The sequence below is a fragment of the Podarcis liolepis genome, assembly GCF_965112155.1.
Source record: "Podarcis liolepis genome assembly, chromosome: 6".
Taxonomy (NCBI): Eukaryota; Metazoa; Chordata; class Lepidosauria; order Squamata; family Lacertidae; genus Podarcis; species Podarcis liolepis.
This window is the reverse complement of record NC_139559.1, coordinates 9,535,841-9,548,922: the sequence shown is the minus strand read 5'-3', so window position 1 is coordinate 9,548,922 and position 13,082 is coordinate 9,535,841. Positions and strand designations below refer to the sequence as shown.

General features: G+C 40.7%; 1 protein-coding gene across 9 annotated transcripts in view; it reads right to left on the bottom strand.

Moving 5' to 3' along the window:
- DIDO1 (death inducer-obliterator 1) overlaps positions 1-12,430 on the bottom strand; it is a 67,433-nt gene extending 55,003 nt beyond the window's left edge. For 3 of the 9 annotated variants that reach the window (XM_083507305.1, XM_083507298.1, XM_083507297.1), the window contains exon 1: positions 12,099-12,430. The gene's annotated coding sequence lies outside the window, so the exon portion shown is untranslated. Of the gene's footprint in view, positions 1-11,617; positions 11,724-12,098 lie in introns of those variants that run through there. The other 6 variants (XM_083507303.1, XM_083507296.1, XM_083507306.1 and 3 more) reach the window with 6 other exon arrangements.
- Positions 12,431-13,082: the final 652 nt, after the last annotated feature.

Below are 13,082 nucleotides of genomic sequence, written 5' to 3'. Positions count from 1 at the left end.
CACTTGCATGTAAAGCCATTTGCCTTTTCTGAATGCAGCTTCTGAAAATCCCTCAAGTTCTGGTGGAGCCACAGTCAAAAGGGAGCTACAGTCTAAAGAGACCCTGAACTCTTGCTCAAACAAATGAGTAATTTCCCCATCTGGCATGTTGGATACTGGCCTGCATATACATTGTCTATGGTGTTAGGATTTGCAAGCTTCAAATAACTATTAACCAATTACAACATATGGGGATGTGATTAAGTTTTAAAACTAGCAGTGGAGATTGCAATTTCTGCAATATTAGATGCAAAACACAGACAAGTGTTATTAGTCAGTAAGTCCATAATGCGAAGGGGTCACTAAGAGCAAGTTGCAGCAGAAACACCAGAAATGGAGTAGCAGCCTTGGCCAACCCACATTTCCATTGTGCCCTTCCCAGCTCAGCCACTCCACAGCAGCTGACAAGCAAGGGTGATATAAAATGACTGATCTAAATCATTCCAAGGAATACCAATGTGACATTACTGATTCTCGTGGCTTTCCATTTAAAACAGCCATTTTTCCTAAACATAAATACAATTTCCTTCCTTTCTATGCTATCAGTATTCTGATAGATTCAAAGGTTCTTATAACACTAATGTGTCGGGTTGCAATATATTTCAGAACCTTTGATCACAATCTTTTGACTACAGAAATATATCTACATTTGTACTGGAATAGGTTTTTTATGTGAGAGGAAGGATGGGATATAAATTCAATAACTGAAATATATGCATAGAGACTAGGGATGGCAAAATATGTGAATACATATGCAACTACTTTAGGATCACTTACTGGAAAACTTAATTGTTCAGAACTTTTCAAAAGCTAGAGTTGATGTTAGTTGGACCAAACGTGTTTTCTTAACATAAATTTGGGAAACATGACACTGCTGTGAGCTCAGTTAGTGAGATAATATAGAGTACAAGATCACACAGTATGGCTTAGCAGTCACCCATCTGAGTATAGGACGAAACTCCCTGGATTCTAGCACATATGACGACTCACAATCCATGCCAGTAGGAATTATAATAAATATCAGTTGTAACATCTGCTTACTCTGCCAAAGCTCTTTTTTGGATTAAAAAATATGCACACACACCCCGTTTTACAAATAGCAATGAAATAGAATTAAAAATACACTGTATGGTTTGGAACATTTGTATTATATGTTGATTTTGTTTAAAGCTTATTTAAGAAATGTGTATTTTTAAGAAATAGCTAAAATTCATGGCTGGGATCTCAAAGAGTTACTTGTATATACTTAAAAGACTGAACATGCCTAACAGAATTTTATCTGTTAGAAGACCCCATCTCCTATTGCCCAATCTGCCTCTGAAGCATCCCTCAGTTTCAAGAGTGCTGCAATTATTTGGAATATGACCTGTTAACATCAGATTGTTGAAAGTAATGTGACAGAAACACTAAACTCTGCATCATGACCATTAAATCAATCTATGTAGTAAGGAAGAAAGGAGAATCCTATCAAACATTATCTAATAGTGTCTACAAACCAGATGCTACCACCATCAAAACATCTCATGTTACAGTACTGTATAATTATAATCATGCACAGTATTTATAACAAAATAAAATGACTCTTTTACAGTACATAATTAGAAACCTACCAGATAGGATTCTGCTCTAGCCCTGCTTCACAACATAAAGCAACAAACACCCTAACATCTTCACAACCTTATTGCTTTTCTGGGTTTGCAACAAAAAAACACTCAAAAAAGCAAGCCAAGTATTTTAACATACTACAAGAGCAATCACAGCTATAAAACTATATTAAGCAATAAGATGTTAGTTTTCTCTTAGTATGATTTGTGGGAATTACCAACACAGCATTTGTGCATAGATGTCTATTTTGCAACCAAAAACACATGGTATACCAAGTACTGGAATTATTTAAGTGACAAGTGTCTAGTTTTTTCTAGTTATATTTCTATTGAAACTCATCCAGCACTAGTCAAAAGAGCTTTAGTTTTAAGTATTTGACGTCTCTTTTCCATAGGCACTCAAAAGTGTCACTTCTTCATTGTCGCTATTATCATAACAAAACCAGACTTTGCCATCCCAGTTATCAGCTTATTTGAAATACATCAATCTTTTCATTCTAGCCAAGATCTTGGAACAGCAGTTAAAAGAAAAAACATGAAAATAAGCAGCCAAGCTACGCAAAGTCTTCATCCCTTTGTTGCTGTATATTATTTCCACCAGCAAAACTGAGCAGAGGATCTCTGAAGATAAAGACTCTTAAGCTGTCAACCTTTTCACAGTTAGCTGAATGTGTCTACAGCCAATCTGATCTTTTGCATTATATCTCTCTCCCCATTTCACCAACAGTGTAACCCAAAGATCAGCAAACATTTCAAAATTTTCATTGTTAGGAAATAGCTAGAAATGCTTAGGAGAATTTAAGTAATTATAATGCATGGAGATGGAAAGTAAAAGGTAGACCCTTTGTAAACAAAGTAAACGTGCATTCTAGCAAGACTGGTGGAAGAGAAAGTACAATGGTAGGAATAACTGCAAAGAGGTCACTTCTTAAAATCTTTTCACAGAGTACATAGGAAAAACCACTGAACATCAAGAGCTATGCTATTCAACAAAAAAGCCTAATTTAAGAGGGGGCAGAAATGAGCAATGAAAGCATTTTAATCAAATATTGCATTATGTAAGCTATTCTAACATCCTGTCCTGGACATTGCAATAGGATAGACGTCACCAAAGATCCACCACACTTTGAGGAGTTTCTCTAAGGATACCACAAAAATGCATCAGAAATGCCTGTAATGTTTTTATGTCTCCTGAATAATGAATTTCCCTAGTGTATAAAACTCTATTAATACAATAATATTATATACAACTATACACGCACAAGCCGTATAAAGATATGTATCAGTGCTCAGCAGGACCTATACACACAGCGGAGAGCTCAACCTAAACAAGGCTCTCTGGAGCTTGCACAGAGCCAAGTCAACATGCCTCTTCCTTCCCACTCCAGCTCAAAGCTAGATGAGGGGAGAAGCAAGTCTACACACCACCACTCCCTCCACTCTGTCCACATCAAAGATGGATGTGGGAGGCAGTGGGATACTACTCAGCCAACCTGCCATGCCTCCATCTTAGAAGCTGAAGGAGGAAAGAGAATATGTGCTTCTGTAAGAAAGCATGTAGAGGGCTTGCCAATTTGGCCGTGCACAGCCGGGGTTTATCTCTCAGCTTGGCTCTGCACTGGTCAGATGCTGCTCTGAAGAAGGATTGTTATTTTTTGCACACTGAAATGTGCATGAATGGTGAGTAGTCAGTCCACAAATTCCACATATAAGGTTATTTATTTTGTTCCTCCTATCAACAACCTATACAGACTTTAGCGGTGTTTACAATGACATTCTGCTTCCTGTAACATGCTAGTAGAATAATGCTAGTGGAACCCTTGCAAGAAGAACTGTCATGATTACAGTACAATGTACTCAAAAATCTAACAGGGGGAAAGCGGAGCTAAAAGCATAAACCAAAACTTTCCACAAATGGTGTTGGTACAACGGTGGGTTCACACATTAGCCTGTTAATGGATATATCACAGAACCCTGTTTTTGTCTGTACTAACTCTTCAGAAGAAGGGAGGTGGTGAGCAAAATAAAGCAACTACAAATTCTGACACTTACTCTGTCTTTTGTAATGCTCAAAGCTCCCAGCCAAGAGGGTTCCACCACCACAATCTATAGTCCTGGCCTCCAACATCACCCTCGCTCCCTCACACGCTTCCTTAACTCCTTGTTACTCTAGTGGAGTACTCCAGAGAAAACAGATGTTGCCAAAACAATAGAGATGTTTTACAACCGGGTATGATGGAATGCTGCAGACTGCTGCCAAAGGCGGCTAAGAGCCAGAACTGTGCAAAGCTGCGGCAGATGTTTTTTGACCAAAGCTGCAGGCTATGGATAGAGTCAACTCCTGAAAACATCCTTAGTTCACAGTGACATTCAACAATTCCAGAAAGAAAATTTGGCCTAGATTTTAATTTTCCAATAACCCTTATGAAACATGGAACTATCAATATCCAACTCTTACAGTGACATCAGTAAGCCAACTCAATTCTGCTACATCTAACTGTCAGAAAACCACAATAAACACTTGTCTCCAGCATTTTAGACAGGAACCAACTGTAACATGAACATTCTTTAACTGAAGGCTGGCAGGGATTATATCTAGGATTTATACAATCAAATAAGTGGAAGATACAAAAAAAAAAAAAAAGGACGGCTCATATATACAATTTTGCACTATGATGCAGTACCATTCTCACACTAATGCCATCTACATCACAGCAATACAGTATATAAAGACCAGAGACCTGTACACAGAATGTGTACACATTACAAAGGGAAACATAGGTTGAAAAACATAGCATAAAGCAAGTTACTGTCCCTTCCTACAGTTCATTTGTGCATGAATCCTGCAGCTTATGCAATTTATATAAATTTTGTAGCTGATCCTCCAATATCCTCTGTCAGAAAGCCAGTTCAATTTTTTTTATACACTACCATACACTTTAGTTCAATATATGAAGTGTGCACCTAGTATACTGCTTTTATTGGGTTGTTGTTGTTGTTTGCAAAGCTTTCAGTGCATATTTTGTTCAAGGTGTCACCTCCCTGGGACATTGCTGCTGAACTAGGTAAGTACTTTTAATCACAACCAGCATGCTAGCAAGCATTTTGAGATGAAATTATACCACCCTATTGATTTAAATGAACTGATTTTTCCCTATATCCTCATGTACCATTTTGACACCGGCCAACATGCTAGTGGAAATGCAAAGGAACATACCTTACATATCATATTGCACTTGCTATTTTATTCTAGTCCATTTTATTTGCAGTTTTTTGGTTGGCTGTTTTGCATACATGTAATTCTTCAAAGCCAACACAAATATCCTTTCAATAAGCTAAAGAAATAATCAGCTTAATAGGCAAAATGAGCTTTTCTTCCCAAGTGAAGACATTTTTGTGAATGTTCCAAGATCAGAGAAAACATTGTCCACACTTACACAATCTACCTGGAAGGTCCCTTTCACCAAACACTCTGAGGTGAACATACCCATGTATACTGTAATTTGCTATTATTTCACTGAAATGACAGAGTAGGCCTTTGTACAACCAGCTATGCAAATGAGTGCTATCTCCTTTTCAGGGTAGTCTAACATAATGGCACAATGAAAATATCAAATTCTATTTGTCTGACATTAACCTGGAAGTAACCAGCAAGGGTGGCTGAGTTTTTATCAAAATTATTTCTTACAGCGATGAATGGCACTATTTAGCAGGAAGAAACTCCAATGAAAATCCTCATTATTACATATTTTTACATGGCTGTTTATTTGTATATATTTTAAAATTTTATATATGGATGTTTTATGATGGCCTATATTTGTAATGCCTAACACAGGTTTGGCAAAGTAGAGTAGGCCTTTGCCAGTGAATTGTGACACTTCCTTGATTTCCAATAATAAAGAGTTATATTCAGACTTCACTCATATAAACAGTATAGCAAGTCTAAACACTAAATTAAAAAATAGTGTTTTAAGATTCTTTAATCTCTGGAATTTATTTGAGGGGGAAGGAATACAGATGAAAAGGCCTGGGGGAAAACAGGGAAAATGGGGGGGGGGTTGATATAGTTTGAATATTCCAGACCTTTTTTTCTGGGGGGGGGGAACACTTTGGGGGGGGAACGGGGGGGGGAACCTGTTTTTCTCCAATTTTCCCCATTTTTTCCCAGGCTTTCCCATCTAACTATAATTTGTGGAAATGCTTAGCCTATTGATGAGAACAGTGTGCATTATTTACACATATCTTATTCCTCCTTTTGTTCTTCCATCTCTATTGCTTTTGCGGTGACTGCAGAAATGTGATGTGGATTTTGAGAAACAATTATTTGCTTCATCCCAAAAGTGTTGTTATTAATTGCCCACCCTTCACCCTAAGGTTGCAGGATGGGTTCTACCAGCACGAGGCCCAGTAAGTTAACAGAAGCCTAAACAAATCTAGCACTTTGGGTAGTATTCAACGGAAACCATCCACTGACCAAAAAAATCTGTCAGCAGAACAGGGAGGAAGGAGGTTTTCAGTGATACCTCCCTCATCTTACCCTCTTGTCTCCCAAGCTGTTTCAGACTTGACAGTATGGTTGTACTATTAATTCAAACCTTCAACTCTCCTGTGATTTTATTACTTTCCTCCAACATAATTCTACCTCCAATTGCTCCAGCCCCAACTTAAATCTCTTAGCGAGACTAAGCTGACTACTTGTAGGCAAGGGTCACTGAATCAAATTTACTTAAAGTAAACTCTCTCATGACTGGGGTTCTAGTTTAGTTGTGCTGAGAAAAGCACAAAGCCCATAAAGTCTCTCTGGTTTCAATGATTAAGGTGATGGTGTTTCTTTCTGTAATCACCTGATAAGCCCTTTGCATTCTGTTACAAAACTGAGTAATACTTATTTCCTTCCTAAAATGTCACTGAATTTTGACTTCTCAGAAAAAAAGACTTCTACCAAGGCACCATTCTGCACCAGACTTATTTGAGATATGACTTACTGTATATGCCTCTATCATGCATGCTGTACAGCCTCACCAAAAGAACAATACACTAGATAGCTCATATAAAATACCTCAAATTAGTTTCTGCTTCTAAGTTACAAAATATTTTCACTATATTTCAGTTTATCCCAGGTCATTCTCTAGTCAATCATACCATTATAACAAGGGGAGCTTGCTTGCTCCACTTTCTCAAGCAGGACACAACAGAATGAAGCAGCCTGCTTCACACAGCTCCAATTCCTGAGTAGTGGTTTTTTTTCAAAGTGCTGGCCCAAACAGGTTGCAGGAGGGCACTACTTGGCCTCTGCTTCAGGAAGCAAAATTCCTTGAACTAGTACTATTCTCAAGTGGTAGAAAGCTCAAAGTTTGCTTCCTAACAATAAGGGTGAACACTGGAGACATATGGTATCTTTGTAATACTTCTGATACACACTGATCATGGAGAATCATGCAGACATCCAGAGATAACAATAGGCAAAACAGCATAAATTCAAACAAGACATGAATTTTGAGTCCCCAGTGCCATAAATCTGTCGGGTCCAACATGGGCCTTTCCAGAGCGAACCCTTTGGGGTCTGAGTGCGGCCTGCAACAAGCTACCATAAGCTAAGCAAATTACCGAACCATTTTCAGATCAAAAAATTTGAGTTTCTTAGAAGAGCAATAGAGTTAACCCAGCAATTGCGATCTTTCTTGCCATAGCATCTGCTTCTTCCACCACTAGTCCCTTTAATTAGTAGCACCATGTGCCAAGAAATGTGGAGTATAGTACTGTGAACTGGAGAGAAAAGAACACATAATTTATAATTTTCCTGTATTTACAGCAAAGAGGGATGGTGCAGAATGATATGTGGTGAACTGTGAGAAGGACAACTAAATGATAGCGATGTCTGCTCTACCAAAATTGGGGCAGAGGACAATTATTTGGGCCGAAGAATGTTTTCTGGAGAGCAAGAAATGACTTATGAGAAGTTGACTAATGTAGTCAAGTTTGGCACTGCAGGGATAATTCAAGCCAACCATGGGAGAGCTGGCAATTTGGAGACTGGAGGGGACAGAAGACAATAAACGAAAGAGTGGTACACTGGAATTGGATAGTTCGGATTGTTTTTATTTAAATTCCCCAGGTTCTATCATTTAAAAATTTTAGGGTGTGGCTCCATGGCATCTGCTGGCTGGATAATTTGGTCATCCAATGCATGTGAGATTGATGACTCTGTCAGAGATCCTACTTTCAAACCAGCTGCAAAAATCAATTCCATCTCACCTTTTAGCTCTCAGAACTACTTTTTCCTGCTCTCACACACTCCTTCATATCTTTCTTCCTACGGTCTCACAAATCTGCTGAGGAGGGTTAAGAAACCCTGCAAAACAGATTTTGGGGGGCATAGAGCCAACTGCAGGGCAAGAAGAGTTAACCAGAAGTCCTGTTGCCCAAGTTGATTTCTTTAATGCAGGCCCTTCATGTGTTATTGGACTTCAACTCCCATTACCCCCATGCAGAATGGCCAATAGTCAGGAATGGTGGGACATGTATTTAAGCAATCTGGTAGGCCACATGTTCCCTAGCCCTGATTTAGAAGCTTCAGCTGCCAATGCTTTTTGTGTGGTGGTTCAGTTCTGAGAGCTGAACCAACAACTTACAGATTAGCACACCCAATGCTTAAATTTTACATGACACAACTATTGGCCTAGGCGGAAAAATATTTTAAATCCGTATACATCACTACAGAACTCTTCTAACCAAACTTCAAGGCAGTCAAAGGAGTATGTTTATTCCTATGTCCCTAGAAAGATATGTAATAAACCCAGGATTAATTCCACCTGAAAACATATACTAGTAAGCTAGTTCAAAAAATATGAATACTTTTATTTAAAGTAACTTATATACTGCCTTTCACCAGAATGATTATGAGGCAGTTTACAAAAATAAGGGCAATACAGTGGTACCTTGGGTTAAAAACTTAATTCATTCCGGAGGTCCGTTCTTAACCTGAAACTGTTCTTAACCTGAAGCACTACTTTAGCTAATGGGGCCTGCTGCACCACCACTGCACAATTTCTGTTCTCATCCTGAAGCTAAGTTCTTAATCCGAGGTACTATTTCTGGGTTAGCAGAGTCAACCTGAAGCGTCTGTAACCCGAGGTACCACTGTACAATAAAACAATACAGCTAAAATATACAAAAATATATCCAGAAGTTGTACTAAGAATTAACCGCCTGAAAATGTCTGAGAAAACAGATGTAGCTAACAACCTCTACATAGAACGTTTTTCTCTTCACTTCTGCTGAATTGCAATCCTGAGCACAATCTGAGACCAGGACCCAAAGCCATCTTGAGTAATCATATCAATATATAAAGTTAAGTAATACTATTATACATTTATGCAACATCAGAAGTGTACTAATAGTAGTACAGAAGATAAAATGATTGTATTTGCTACCCAGAAATTGGAAGAAGGGAGAGAATTTACTACAGTACAGTACAGGATATATCTAAGGAGAAGCAACAATGAAGCACTAGCAGACAGAATGGTAAACTGTCAAACTATACATGAACAAAAGTTGGTATCTTATGTTATCAATGCCCTACTGCTGGGCACTGAGCAAAACAAACCCCTTCAAAGGCATTTACCATTTACTTTACCACAAAAACAATACTAAAAGGAGTGAAACCTGCATTGTTATGAAATTCATAATGACCTATTATGTCACCATGGTAGGGTTATCATATGATGCCAAGGACAGCAAGATGGAAATGTACCTTCTGCCCCAGAAGGAACCGTAAAGGACAAAGGAAATTACACACAAGCAAAATTGAACTTCTCAGAATAGGAGTTTTGTCAATATGAATTAATGACCTGGACTGAATTCCACACATTTCCAAATTCAAGGTGGGTCAACTTATTGGGAAGTTTAAAGAAAGTAAAATTTAGACTTTTACTGTCCTTAAAAACCAGTGAGCACCAAAATAGGGAAACAAAAATTAAATTAAAGCTTTTCCATTCCATTACCACAGCAGACTACACACAGTTTAGTATTAAGAAGTATAGTAAAGTCAGCTTCAGAAGTTAAAAAGGCAACATATAAAAAGATTCTAAAGTCACTTGAGTAAGCATGCAGTAGTAAAAACTGTATCCTACAACTGAGTTATCTACCTATCTACTGCCAGGTCTTCCAGTTCTCACACACTTTATTGTAAGCACTAGACTGCAATCCAAAATACATATTATTGGGGAAAGGAAGATACTGAACACAATGAGGCTTACTCCTGAGTAAGCACACAATGTTAGAAACTCACATATATAAGCTAATTGTCAAATTGCACCTTAAACCAAGGTTGCAGTCACAATGGATTGTTTAGGCGCCACCCCCTGCACCCGATGGGGGGAGGGGTGGTTGTTATTATTATTCATCTCATTTGTATAACACTTTATATTTTAAAAAACAAATCTCAAAGTTGTTTACAACCCATTAAAACATCAAATAAAACAATCCAGAATAAAACAAATCAAGTTTCAAGGAAAATATTTCTGTTTTTTTTAAAATGATATTTATTACTTTTTTAACATTTCCAACACATATTTCTGATCCTTCTCGAAGTGACATTTTGCTTTCCCCCAGGAATAACCTGGCATCCAGAGATCTCTGCGTGGTCACAACTGGACCCACACTAGTCGCAAAACGCGCCTGGCTAATTTCAAACACTGCCTGCAAACAGTTGCACTTTTATAGCACAATCCTATACATGACTACGAAACAATAGTTCAATGGAACTTATAGGATTGCATGGAACAGAAGATTAGACTCTTCAATCCAGTGCTTTTTTCCTAAAAAAATATTTAGCAATACTCTCATTTTCCTACTCATATTGAAATACTGCCCCTCAATGAGGCCAAATTTAGTTTCACAAAATGTTTAGGGGTATGTATACCCCTGCGTACCCCCAGAAAAAGCACTGCTTCAATCCTATTATTAGGTATTATTAACCATACAGTTGTTATTTTTGTGCAGAAGCTTATGAAGGCCTGCCACAACAGACTTAACTGGAATCTAGCTACACACGTGTATTAAAAAGTATCTTAATGTAACAAAAATAATGTCCAGTTCTCCCTTTCGAAAGTGTTATGCATACAACTTGCCCTAACCATGCTATTATTGAAACACCTCATTTTTTATATTATTCAGTGTATTTGGAGCAAAAATTAGAATTTTACCCTTTGCCAAATTCTAAGCACACAAAACAGTAAGGCATGAAAACCATTTATAGTGGGCAGGGGAGACTGACTACACTTAAAGGAGGCAGCTTCATTGGTGGGCAGGAACAGCCTTCCAGACAAAAATAAAATTGACCTTACCGAACAGGCAAGAGGTCATAACCTCCACTTTGAACTATTCACTGTGCAATTCTATGCCTATTCAGTAGTAAACCCCATTGAATCCAATGAGACTAACTCCCCAAGTAAGAGTGTACAAGATTCTAGCCCTAGGCTACAATCGTCTATACGCTTACCTATGAATTAAGTTCTGCTGGACTGAACAGGGCTTACGTTTACGATCACACACACACACAAACACACACGGTGATCACATTCCAGGTGTATGTATATATATACCTGCAAAGTGATCACCATATGTGTGTGCAAATAAATCACACGCACGCGCGCACACACACACCTGGAACGTGATCACCTTAACTAAAACCACAAACGGAAGCTTTACACATGCAAGCGAAGGGAAAGGCGGCTACCGCTGGCGAAATAAAGTGAAGGTAAAGATCGCTGCAAAAGCAGCCAGAGGAAGAATCAGATTCTTAATCCAAAACCAAAGGAAGGTGTGGTCAGGCTCGCCACCGAAAAACAGGCCGGCAAGCTCAAATAAGGTCACTCTTCCTGTTAGACAATAAAGAGGAGGGAGAGATGATGCCCCCTCCCACAAACCACGAATTGCAGGGTTTAGAGCGGCGGGGGCCGGAGTCTACTTACTACAGTACTGCTAAGACGCCAAGCGGATCCTGAAACAATTACCCGGAAGGCCTGTAATTAAAGGGGGGGGGGACACACCGCAAACTCGCCCTTCCTCCGTTTTTCTCTCCCTCTCTTTGGTGACCACGTTATCACACATCAGGCGGGGAGCTATTTCTCGGGCGCCCCTCCCTCGCCTCCACCCCCCCAAAACAACAACAGCCCCCACAGCCTCCCACGTTCAAGTGTCGGGGGGTGCCTTTTACCGGGGGCGTCACGAAGCCCTCCGACGTCACCCGATTGTGGTCTCACACCGCGGGGTTTGCACGAGCGACGGTTTTAAAGGCCCTGATCCCGACCTAACCCCCCCGGGGGGGGGAAAGGGCGAGATAGGGGCGAGGTCGCTCCTCCCGCCGCCCCCCCCCACCCACCGCCCGCGCTCCCGCCGCCTTCCTCCTCCTCCATTTTCCAGCCAGGCCCGGAGCGGCTGCCCCTCACTCACCGTAGAGGAGGGAAAAAGGGGGCTCGAAGAAAAATAGGGGGGGCAAAGAGACTCGGGGTGGGGGAGAAAGCGAGCGTGTTCCCGCCTCGGTGCCGGCGCCTCTCTCCCTCCCTGGGCCTCAGCCGAGACGAGCGGCGGCGGCGTCCGCCATTTCCATTCCCTCCGCCTCCTTCTCTCCTTCCCTCACGGCTCCCTTCAGACTTGTTGCTCCGCCCGCGCCGAGGCTGAGAGGAACCCGTCGCCAAAATGGCCGCTGCGCGCGAGGCGGTGCGCGTTGGGCTGCGGGGGGAGGCGGAGGAGGACGCTCTGCTCCGTCGCACGCAGTGGCAGTTGGGAAGGCGCCCAGAGGTAATCCGGGCGGGGAAGGAACCACAGAGAGAGCGGAAACTTAGAGGGTCTTTCTCTCTGGTGGGGAGAGCAGTGCAGAGCGGCAAGGAAAGCCATAGAGCGCCCCCTCTGGGCGGGAGGAGGAAGTGGCGCAACGTTCTTAATCCAAGTTGCTCATGAACTAAGCTGTTCTTAAACCAAGGTACCACTCTACAGTATTAAGAAGCGTTCTGGATTTCCATTACGGGTGGGTTATAGGCATAGCTGTCAACGTTTTCCTTTTTTTAAGTGAAATTCCCTTATTCCGAATAGGATTCCTTGCAAGAAAAGGGAAAAGTTGACAGCTATGGTTATAGGTTCAGCCCTTCCAAATGTCCCTATTTTCCAGGGACAGTGCTGGATTTACAGATGCCCTCCAGGTTTCTGATTTGCATGCCAGAATGTCCCACTTTCCCTTAGGACAGGCATAGGCAAACTCTGCCCTCCAGATGTTTTGGGACTACAACTCCCATCATCCCTGACCACTAGTCCTGTTAGCTAGGGATGATGGGAGTTGTAGTCCCAAAACATGCAGAGGGCCGAGTTTGCCTATGCCTGTGATAAACTCTACAACCTTTAGAAGACATCTGAAGGCAGCCCTGTATAGGGAGGTTTGTA